The following is a 12068-nucleotide window of genomic DNA, read 5'->3' on the forward strand; positions in this document are numbered from 1 at the left end:
TCAATGAAAATTTAAAAAACATTTCAAGAATTATTATATAGTAACCAACCCTACCTTGCAAGGATCGAGAGGAATCCCTTAAACACCGGTGTTCACTAACCCTCGTTTGCGGGATCTAATAGCACTAATAGCAATCAGTCTGCTTCATTGGAGCTATTATCCGATTAGGATCAGAGCTTCTCACTCAAGCTCTCCGGTCAGTGGGGCAACAGTTACCGTTTTGAACAATTTTCGACAACCACTGGTTGAGGCCATTGGGGGTACATGTTTCCATCTGTCTGTTTGGTTTCACATTATTTATATTTATATTCCGGCGGTTCTTTTATTGTTTTATACGTCATTTTGTCCTACAGCAATCGCCGCAATTTTGGTATTTGATGAATGCACTCAATACATAGCGAGGTGGCTTTATTCTGATTGTGTAAAGGAAATAACACTCCCGCCCCCTTTCTCTCTCTCTCTCTCTCTCTCTCTCTCATTTTCTCTCTCTCTAAATATCTTAGCATTCCAGTATTACTACGATACCTTTCTTAAAAATCTTTGTTAAACTGAATATATATATATATATATATATATATATATATATATATATATATATATATATATATATATATATATATATATATATATATATATATATAATATATATATATATATATATATATAATATATATAGATATACATATACATTACTTCTTTCGTACGGCCAGTTATAAAAGGCTCCCTTCCCTTGGAATAGGACTTTTATTTATTTACGGTAAAGCGAATGGTCCCTTTGGACGGCGAAATATTAAAAGGACCCAGAGTGGATCAGTTCAGTCCCCTTTCTCTACCCGAATGTCTCTCGCATTTACGGAATCACTCTCCCATTCTTCAACTCGGTCCCGCTTTTTCAAGGAACCTAATAACGGATCTACGAGGTTCGTCAGAGCTGAAGGGTGCTTCTTCCTCGAGCTGTGTTAGTGGCCCTGTCTGTCTGTTTGTCTGTCCGCCTTTCTTCATTCTCATTTTTGAAGAAGCCCTGTAATACTTCTCAAGGTTCATCAATCTCGGTTTAGTTCGATTTGTTCACGTTATTTATAGCTATCATCTGCGCAGCTATAATGCATAAACGAACAGCTTAGGGCTACTACGAATTTAATGTTTTGCACTATAATATGGTGTACAGATTAGTAGTTTACAATATATAAATAAATAACACACACACACACACACACACATATATATATATATATATATATATATATATATATATATATACATACATATAAAGCCACTTGCTTTTCCCCCTTTAGAAGGAATAGCGCCAGAAGGATAAAGCCTTCCGGTTTTTCAATTAAGTCTTTGAGATGAAGTTCCTACTCCAACGGCCTTTTCTTGACCCTAGCTGGGCAAACCGGAGGGCGGCAGGCAGGGAATGATCAATGGGCCTGACGAATTAAGTCATGTGGGAATATCTCCAAAATCATATTAACAAACTAATAATTATAATTATTCATTAATTAAGTCAGTATGGAAATCTATAGTACTGAGGAGTGGATCTGAAAGGTGGTGGTACTGTTAATCTATCAATTATCTCGCGAGTGCTTAGTGGACTACAGTACACAGCAAGGCCAAGCGAAAGAGGAGGTCGGCTCACTTCCCCCCAAATCCCCCATGTAGGCGGAGCTTCGTCTACCTCCTTATTGCGTCACCAGGTGAACTGCCGTAATGAGCAGGTACCTCTAAGAAACGTCATCGCCTACGTAGTTACCCCAGGTGGGAGGCGACTCCTCCCAACAGGGTAGACCTTGTCTCTCTTGGCCTTGGTACACAGCAGACAGGGAAGGATGAGAGCCTGGGTCTCGCATCCCATCCCGAAATACTCACTCAGTATCTTAAGAGTAACGTCGTCTTGAATCACAGGCGGTATTGGGAAAAGGAGCGTAGGTTATACAGAATAAAAAGAGCATATGAATAGAAAGTGGCTCTGCTGCTGCAGATTGTCAAGAGATGATACGAAAGCAAAGACATTTCAGATTGCCCGTCAGATCACAAATTGAATTGATTTAGCTTTTCTAGGTTGCTTCCCTTTTCCTCTGTCTGTCTCTTGCTGGAATATCATTCCCATTCTTACTGTCACACCCCAAGTCTTCTATATTTGGTCAGACGGAAAACATTTTTACCTCTGCACCTTTTTTCTTTTGCTGAAACCCATAAACATTATTTTACTTGCTATAATGTACAAACATTCGCAGTTTCCTGAAACGCACAATAGCTATTTACCTACGAAAGCAAAACCTCTTATAGCATTTTTGCTGGAACACACATAAAAATTTATTTAAATAAGAATTACAAAAACGCGACATTCAGACTTGGAAATGCAGACCCCAAGTAATAGTAGAATTATGCACGAGTACACATTCCTCATTACTCGTTAATGGCAACACATTAGTATCTTGTGAAGTAAGGGCATGCTTTTCCACCGCGTACTGGAAGAGCTGCCCATGCGACACACACACACATATATGTATATATATATATATATATATATATATATATATATATATATATATATATGTGTGTGTGTGTGTGTGTGTGTGTGTGTGTGTGTGTGTGTGTGTGTGTGTAAGCAAATGAAAACAATAAGATCTTCGAAGAAGTTTGATTAAGAATCTGAATACTAAATTACACTTTTTCTAGGTAACATATTTTGCCAATATAACGTCAGAATCTCTCTCTTAATTTTAATAAGGGGATCATGTTCATGCCCAATCCTTTACTGGAAGTCACATTTCTAACACTAAAGCCTACAATTAACTTTCTGACAGGCTATCATTGCTTTATGAATTTGACGAATCATTATGTCCGAGGGTATTCCAAACATTTTTCACCATTCGAAAACAGATGACGTTACCTACAAACTTTTCCCGGTCAAAAACACCCAGCATGCCATTCACTGTCAATGTAGTGTTAATTGTTACATTTTTGAACAGTTGTTTAATTTCTGTATTCAATTAACTTTCTTACTCCGTGAAGTCTCGTCATCTGAAAAAAAAATTTAAGTATACTACATCCGTATGTCTGTGCTGAACTTTACTCACCTTTCGACTGCATTTTCAGTTTGGTTGCAATTAATAAAAGAAAAATGCGTTACATAACCCCTGAAAGTTATCTGAACTTCTTAGGCTGAATATTTATTGGTCGACAATGCCACTTCACGCTGTCAAAGCGACTTCTTTAACCTAACAGATTCGAATGTCAGTATTATCTTTTCGTATTATTCCAAAATACCAGTGTCACGTCATTATCATTCTATTAGTCTATGAAATTATGAAATAGAACAAAAATGCTAGAAAATTATCATTTACGAATAAATATTTCCTTACTGATTTTACTATCAAGCAACGGTGCGGTGCTACCGGAATCATATTACGTCAAGGGTGGTAGTGAAGATTGGAGTTGGGATTAAAGAAAACGCTGATTATCCCTTGTTCAAATCTCTAGCAATATGAATTACACTCAAAAGATAACAAATATTATTGAGGGGTATTCTAGCGTCAGAATGCTTAGCACAGAACACAAGATTAATTTAATTTACTTGTTTTTAAAACAGGGATTAGCAAAGTAAGTAAACCGTTTTCACCCTACATCTGGTGGCACAAAAAGTTTTTAATTCTCCAAGAGGTGAAAGAGGCCCTTGCAAATGTAATGCCGCCTACATTTCAAAAGTCTCGACCCCGTTGTAATAGATAGAAATTATTCATGGAGACAAATAAAAAATGTAGAACACTATTAACAACTGAATTAAATATGTTGATTACATAGGTGTAATAATTTGGAGAAATTTTACCTTCCTTCGTAGTAATATACGTCACAGATTATGTGTACTATATGTATATATATATATATATATATATATATATATATATATATATATATATATATATATATATATATATATATATATATATATATATATATAGATAGATAGATAGATAGATAGATAGATAGATAGATAGATAGATAGATAGATAGATAGATAGATAGATAGATAAAATACTATCTGGGTTCTGAATGTTCTAAGATATGGCGCAGCAGTGATGATATTATGTATGACAGTCTATTTGTTTAGGGACAAAAAGCTGGATGCTTTTGCTCTTAGTGAGACAAAAGTGAAAAGGCATGGCATGCAGGAATGCGAAGGAAAAAGAATGATTGTGTTTTGGGGCAAGTGAAAGTCGTACAGGTGGGAAGGGGCAGCATTTGTCGTGTCAGAAAGGCTCCGGGGTACAAATGAAAACAGGACAAACATGGTCACTCGAAGTGTACGACTGAAATTGGTAGGAGAAAAAGTTACAAATATTACGCGGATGGAAAAGAATTATGGCCAAAAAGAACATTCACGAGCGAGTCTGAATCTTTGCTTGGCTGTATGTGGAGAAGAAAAGGGTGGTCGTGCTCGGTGATTTAAAGGTATATGGTGTATATGGAGTTCTTGAAGTAAATAAAAATGGAGACTTGCCGAGATGTGTTTAAAGGGGGGACTTGATTGTTAAATTGACATGGTTTTCTAAAATGAATATTTATGAGCATAATTAGGAAAGAAAAAATGCTGAGTAGTTTGCTGGATTATGTATTAGTACAGAGCAAATGGAAGAGCAATTTGATGGATATCTTGAACTGAAGATTGAAAATGTGGCTGCCAATGTAATGACACGTGAGTCTGATAAGAAGGAAGGGAGAAGAACATAGGGAGAAAATGGATGAAAATGGCAGGGGATTAAAGACAAGTATTAGGAGAATAGATGAGGTGTGTCTAAAATTTAGGATGGGGTACAAGAGGGTAGGAAGACAAATGGCAAAAGCAAGCAATGGGAAGAGGAAATGAGCGGTTCAGTAAGGGAAAAAGAGATTATAAGAGGCGCAAGAGTATGACAGAAAAGAATATCTTCTACAGATCTACAGTAAGATAAATCGAGTAATAATTGAGAAAAAGGTTGAAAAGAAAAAGTAGGGAAGTAATAATGGAGAAGTTAAACAGACTTTACATACCAAACTCTTTTAAATGAAACTAAATGCAGAGAGAGAGAGAGAGAGAGAGAGAGAGAGAGAGAGAGAGAGAGGTTACTGAGCAAACGAGTATTTTAGACTTAAAGAGCAAATGGAGGGATGTTGTATGAAGTTAATGCAGCAGTGGGCAGATGGAGTATTTTGAAGATTTGTTGCTTCTGTTCACCAAACTGCCTCTGAATTTTGCTTCCCTTAAGAATAGCGTCCTTTCTCTTTAACGAACTGACGTACTCCACTCACTTTGTCCTTGCCTACCTTATTCATCAGTTGTTATTCTGTTACCTGGTCATCGTTTTCGTATTTAACTGTGACTCAAACAATTTTTATTTTCATTTTCAACTACCCTCTAATTTCATCAACCAATTTATGCTTATTTTCTTCTTACCATCCTGTAACCATAAAACATTACTGCTGATTCCATTATCCCATCCAGACTTTTGCATAAATCATTGTTTGTACCTAACCCATTTTTCATCTGTCATTGCCAAACATCAAGATCTCACTTGTTTCCAATAAAACCTACAGTCTTTGATGTTGTGATGCCAGGTGTAAACACTTAGCAAATAATTAGTCTTGCTAAATATCATACTTTCATTTTCTCTTTTACCAGATAATGATCAGATATGCCCTACCAGCTGTTCCTCTGCTTACTGGGATATCAATCAAATTTCTTTTCTATTTAGTACTTACTATATAACTGAGGGATTCTGTTGGCTTACTTACTTTGTTCATTTATTATTTTATTTCTTTTTCATCTGCAGATATAAAGAGATTTTATAACTAGAACTATGGTTAGCGAGTCCGAAGGCTTCTTTAACGTACCCCGGCAACTTCCAAGGTCAACATTGCGTCCGATTTTTGGGGGGATAGGTTGCCAAGACACGATAACTAAACCTTACGACTCGTACCTTGCGGGCATAGGGGTGGTATTCTCAACTTCCACCGCCAGTGTTTTGTATTGTCACCAACTGCATAATAAAAATCATAAGACGACACAACACTGAAAATATCAATTTAACGTCGACAGCTTTAAAATAATTTTACTTCAGACGCTGTATTAGAATTATAAGTACTGATGTGCGCTCTCTCTCTCTCTCTCTCTCTCTCTCTCTCTCTCTCTCTCTCTCTCTCTCTCTCTCTCTCTCTTGGTTATCATTCGAAACCATTTCTGCAAGAATAAGATTCGGTGACTTTTAATTCCCTCCTCCTTCCTCTTTCGCAATGACTGTTCAAAATAATTCCCTTCGGAAGGCTCTGCAGTGTGTATTCAACTTTCCCTCTCCCTCTCCCTCTCTTTCTCTCCGCTGCAAGCGAGTGATTACCACCCCCCTCACTTTAATCACCCCTTTTTCGCCATGATACATCGCCGGGCAAGACCATCGCTCGTTAGTTCCCTCGTAAATGGAATTTATCTTCGGCCATCACGATTACAGCCTGCTAATTGCTGTCAATTTATAACGGTGCCAACCAGTAATGGCGCCATCACGTAACTAAAGGCATCATAATGTCGCTGTCCGGTCGATCGCCCGGGGGAGTGCAGTGCTGTTGAGATACCCATGGAAGAACTATATCTACTGTACTTCTACAGGGATTACTAATTTTACTACTACTGCTTGCTACTAATACAACATCAACAAACAATTATATTTTCAAAAGGATGACTGTTGTTGTCAGATCAAGCTGACCATATGACTATGCATAGACGTAAGAATGTATGTATGTAGATATGTATGTATGTATGTATGTATGTATGTATGTATGTATGTATGTATGTATATGTATATGTATATATATATATATATATATATATATATATATATATTTGTATGCGTTTCCACGTTTACTTTCAGTATATACATTGCATTTTCTTCAAGTCCACAGACTACCTTTCCATTCCTCTTCTCAATTCAACGGTATCCTCATTTAATTTCACTTTCAATGAAGTTGGATGGAATCACCTTGTTTCCAGGTGGCGAAGGCAATGACCTGAGAAGTTCTAATGGATGGTGGGAGGTTGTGGTGGTGGCAGAGAGAGAGAGAGAGAGAGAGTGAGTTAAGGTGCGCATACCTGTTGCGTTAATTATTCCTTTCATTGCAATTGCAATATCACTGTCTCTCTCTCTCGATCTCTGTCTGTCTGTCTGTTTCTCTTTCTTCATGTCTTTCAGGCATGCAGCCGGAATAGAAAAATCTTTTGAAATCTTAATTTGCATAAATTCACAGTTGCTTAAGCACCTTTTCCCACCTACTATCTCTCTCTCTCTCTCTCTCTCTCTCTCTCTCTCTCTCTCTCTCTCTCTCTAGAGATCCATACATCTCTCTAACCCTAATAATGATAAAGTGTTAAGGCAAAGCCGATAATTCTATCAGCTGGGTTCCCTCTGCTTGTTAGCGCTGTTGTTTTTATTTCAAATAATGTACACAATAAAGTCAAACACATGGAATTTTTCATAAGATTTATTCAATGAAATTATTTTCGCTGCATTTTTTATACCTGGTCTTCATTATGTACACATACATGTGTGTACATAATGGATGTTGTATGTATGAGAGAGAAGAATCAAGGAGGATGCTAATATAATCATGCAATTAAGCACACAAAAAATTACATATTTTAACCAAAGGTGCAAATAAAAATCCGACATACATAGAAAGAGAGTGCTGCACTAAATACGATCATCTGTGCTAATGTGGAGAAGGCATTCGCCGATTACAGTAGCAAGAAATCCATTATCAAAGAAAACTACCTAGAATCCAGCAACTCTTCACAAATCAAGGTCACCAACACAGTACAGGTAAAAGGGTGCATCCGAACAAATTTTGGATAATGCCCTTTAAAAACTGTACTATCAACGCGAACTTACAGTGATGGCTTTCTAGGTTATGGAAAACAGTATGGCTATGCGCAGGGTGAAGGAACTGATGACAAAAAATGTTTTAAAATTAATGGACAACAGTACGGCTACGCGCACGGTGAAGGAACGGATGGCAAAAATTTTTTTAAATTATTAGGTTTAGCCGGAATCTGCAGCTTCATAGAAACCATGGGCACATTTCCCCGAAACCAAGGGCACATTTCCCCACACTTCACTGATATCATATAGGAGGGCCGAAATTTGGCACCTGATGAGACAGACTCCAAAGTGAGCGGAGATTTGAGCGGCACCTAATAGCAGAGGTCGTCTCAATTTCGTGACAAAACCCATCGATCTGTGTACAAATTCAATTTACTATATTCTACTTTGCCACTTGACTTTTATCTCATCAATGAACAACGAGAGAAAAGAGAGATTCAGTGACTGAATATAAATAATACTAGAAAATGCCAACAATAATAGAGAAAAAAGTAAAATGCCAACAATAATGAAGAATAAAAGTTAATTTTGGACACAGCAACGATGCAGCGGGTGTCAGGAGAGAGGAGAGAAGAGAGCAAGAGAGCCTTAGGATACACGGATAACTGACGCCGTCTTTCAGCGTAATCAGATGCCGCGTTTTAGATTAGAAAGCTTGACGCTACATTTTCGCTCGCAAATATGGTTGGAAAATTTCGGAACGCAGTGTTTTATATAATAATTCACTGGCAAAAATTAAGGCGTTAAACAAAATAACGTTCTTACCATTTTCCGGTAATTCAGTAAGTTTACCTAAAATACTGAGGTTTAAGATTTACTTGTCAACGTTAACTAAAAAAAAATTCCTACAGAAAATTATAAAATTTGCCACAAATTGACCTACAAATTGTGGATTTAATTGTATATGTTTCAAAGGGTTCATTTTTCAATAGGATTAATTTTGTGAACGATAAAAGGCGTTGTCAAGCCTTTTATCTTTCACAAAATTAATCCTATAGAAAAATCAACCCTTTGAAGCATATACAACATAATCCACACACGGTTTCGTATAAATAACATTACCCCCAAAATCACAGAGTATGTTCCCAAACGCTGATGAATACGAAGCCATAATTTCATCTCGCTCATTCAGAGTCCCATCAAAGGCCGCCGATAAAATGAAAACCGAATACCACGAAAAAGGAAAAATCGCACACGACGAATTAATCGGGACATTTAAAGCCCGACCTTGCTCGCTCTGTTACTCACCATATTGCTTCACGCTTATCATCGGATCACAAGGTCAGCTTGAAAATCGCTAAATGATTAATTCGGTCACAATGAACTGACGCGAGCACACACAGCTGCCTGCATCTGATTAAGCACTCGAAAGGATGTGGCGGTCAGTGCTTTCCTCTTCCATAGTTGTCATGAAGAGGAGCCGAGATACGGACTTGTGCAATGTAGGTGGATGTATGAGGAATAACCAATGAGTCTGCGAAGTTATTTACATTCCAATGACTACTGTCAGTGACCTGAGCCAACTGTAGTGCCCCTCAATCGAGATGCATTCCAGGGTTTTCATGATTCTTGGAGATTTCACAAGTGATCTTGTATAAAGAATGAACTGTTATAAAAAAAATAATTTCTAGATTTCAAACAAATTTTGATTAATTCAACAGGGGAATTTATGAACAGACGATGTCTTATACTCCTGACCAAAGCCTGAGAGAAGGAAGCTACTGTGCTATCTTCGAGAGGGGCAATGCAATAATGTTCATTGGTGCAAAAAGTGGTCAGTGCCAAAGTATACGTAATAAATGTACTGCAAAGAATGTTTTAAAAACTAAGCAGGCTTAACCAAAATAAATGATGAAATCACTAGTTTGCATAATATCAACTCAAAAAATCATATTATTATTATTATTATTATTATTATTATTATTATTATTATTATTTAAATTACCACACTTTTCAAAAGAACAGGCTCCAGTAACCATTACCAGCTAAGAAAGCTTCAAAGGAACAGAGCTCCCATACATGAAAAATAAGAAAACATAACAAGCAGAAGCATGACGACAACAGATGGAATATTAATCTGTATAAGAAACAAGTAAAAAATGCGCCGAAGTTTCTTCGAAGCAATCGAGTTTTCTGTTCAGGTATAATCAAGGCCACCGAAAATAGATCTATCTTTCGCTGATCTCGGTATAATACTGTATGAACCGCGACCCTTAAAACTTTAACCACGGCCCGGTAGTGGCCTGTCCTATATCGTTACCAGATGCACGATCATGGCTAACTTAAACTTTAAATAAAATAAAAACTACTGAGGTTAAAGGGCTGCAATTTGGTATGTCTGATGGTTGGAGGGTGGATGATCAACATACCAATTTGCAGCCCTCTAGCCTCAGTAGTTTTTAAGATCTGAGGGCAGAAAGAAAGAGTGCGGATGGACAGACAAAGCCGGCATAATAGTTTTCTTTTACATTGAACTAAAAATTGAACAAATGATAAATACATGCCAACAGAAAATAGTGTTGAAGCAGAGACAAGCAATGGCGGAAAAATGTTGCATACATCATGACTGTGTCTCACGTCTATGTGGTGATCTTTAATGATATGATCCGTTTGTACTGAAATGACTTTTCTTCGTTATTGTGAATCACAGTGCTAAATTCATGACTGATTCATTTCCTTTTACCTGAAACGAACGTCGTAAATGCCAAGGCTGTTGAGACAGAATACATCAGATCTATCATCATACTCGTATATGTCTCCTGCCAAAAATGAAGGCATTATTCACGTAATTCTGTAACTGCGTCGCTGATGTAATGCAATATCGTACATTTAGTACGTTATGTTGACACTTTATTCTCTTGTTTAAGAGTCTAGTCTATTTCCCACAGACAATGTGCTACACTGGGAAAGTAAGTGTGTGTACACACACACACACACACACACACACACACACACACACACACACATATATATATATATATATATATATATATATATATATATATATATATATATATATATATATATATATATATATAATATATATATGTATATATATATACATATATATATATATAATATATATGTATATATATATACATATATATATATATATATATATATATATATATATATATATATATATATATATATATATATATATAATTTAAATTTCTGACTCATACCGGGAACGAGCCTCGGTCTCCCGAGCGACAGGCCAAGGCGGTAGCGACGGACCTACCAAGGTCATAAAACAAGTTGCAACCTAAGTAGCTACTCTGTACTTGAGGTTATTCCCGGGCAGGCTTCTGAAGCGTAACATACCAGCGAACTTCACCCAACTTCCCGACCCATCAGCAAGTCCGTCGCTACCTTTTCATCCGCATTGGCCCTTCGCCGTGAGATATGATGGAAATAATGAACACATCAGCAAGTGTTTCACAGAAATAAATTTCTGACTCACGCCGAGAACGAACCTCGGTCTCCCGAGTGACAGGCCAGGGTACGGAGTACTTAAGTTCCAACTTCTTTCACGACTTTGGTAGGTCCGTTGCTAACGCCTTGGTCTGTCACTCGGGGAAACCTAGGTTCGTTCGTGAAACACGTGTGAGTCAGAAATTTATATATATGAAACATATATATATATATGTTCATTATATATATATATATATATATATATATATATATATATATATATATATATATATATATATATATATATATATATATATATATATATATATATATATATATATATATATACTGTATATATAATATACATATATATCCATCAAATATCATTTAATATTGAATTCACTACACCCTAGGAACAACTTTACACCCAAAGGTAATTATAATAGATAAGTGCTTCGAGTCGAAGTCATTTCATCGTTGTTTCTAAACCACACTACGGTTCGAATCCTGGCCAGCGCAGAAGCACTTATCAATTATAGTTCCCAATGGGGGAAAATTATTCCCAACATATAGCGAATTCCACACACACACACACACACACACACACACACACACACACACACACACATATATATATATATATATATATATATATATATATATATATATATATATATATATATATATATATATATATATGGAGAGATACCAACGCACCTAATAACATAAGGTATGTGTCAATTACAC

General features: G+C 36.5%; 1 protein-coding gene across 1 annotated transcript in view; it reads right to left on the minus strand.

The window, feature by feature from the left end:
* The window catches only part of LOC136830225 (neuronal acetylcholine receptor subunit alpha-10-like), a 355326-nt gene that overhangs the window by 302825 nt on the left and 40433 nt on the right, over positions 1-12068 (minus strand). The window lies entirely within an intron of this gene.

The sequence above is a fragment of the Macrobrachium rosenbergii genome, chromosome 46 (genome assembly GCF_040412425.1).
Source record: "Macrobrachium rosenbergii isolate ZJJX-2024 chromosome 46, ASM4041242v1, whole genome shotgun sequence".
Taxonomy (NCBI): domain Eukaryota; kingdom Metazoa; phylum Arthropoda; class Malacostraca; order Decapoda; family Palaemonidae; genus Macrobrachium; species Macrobrachium rosenbergii.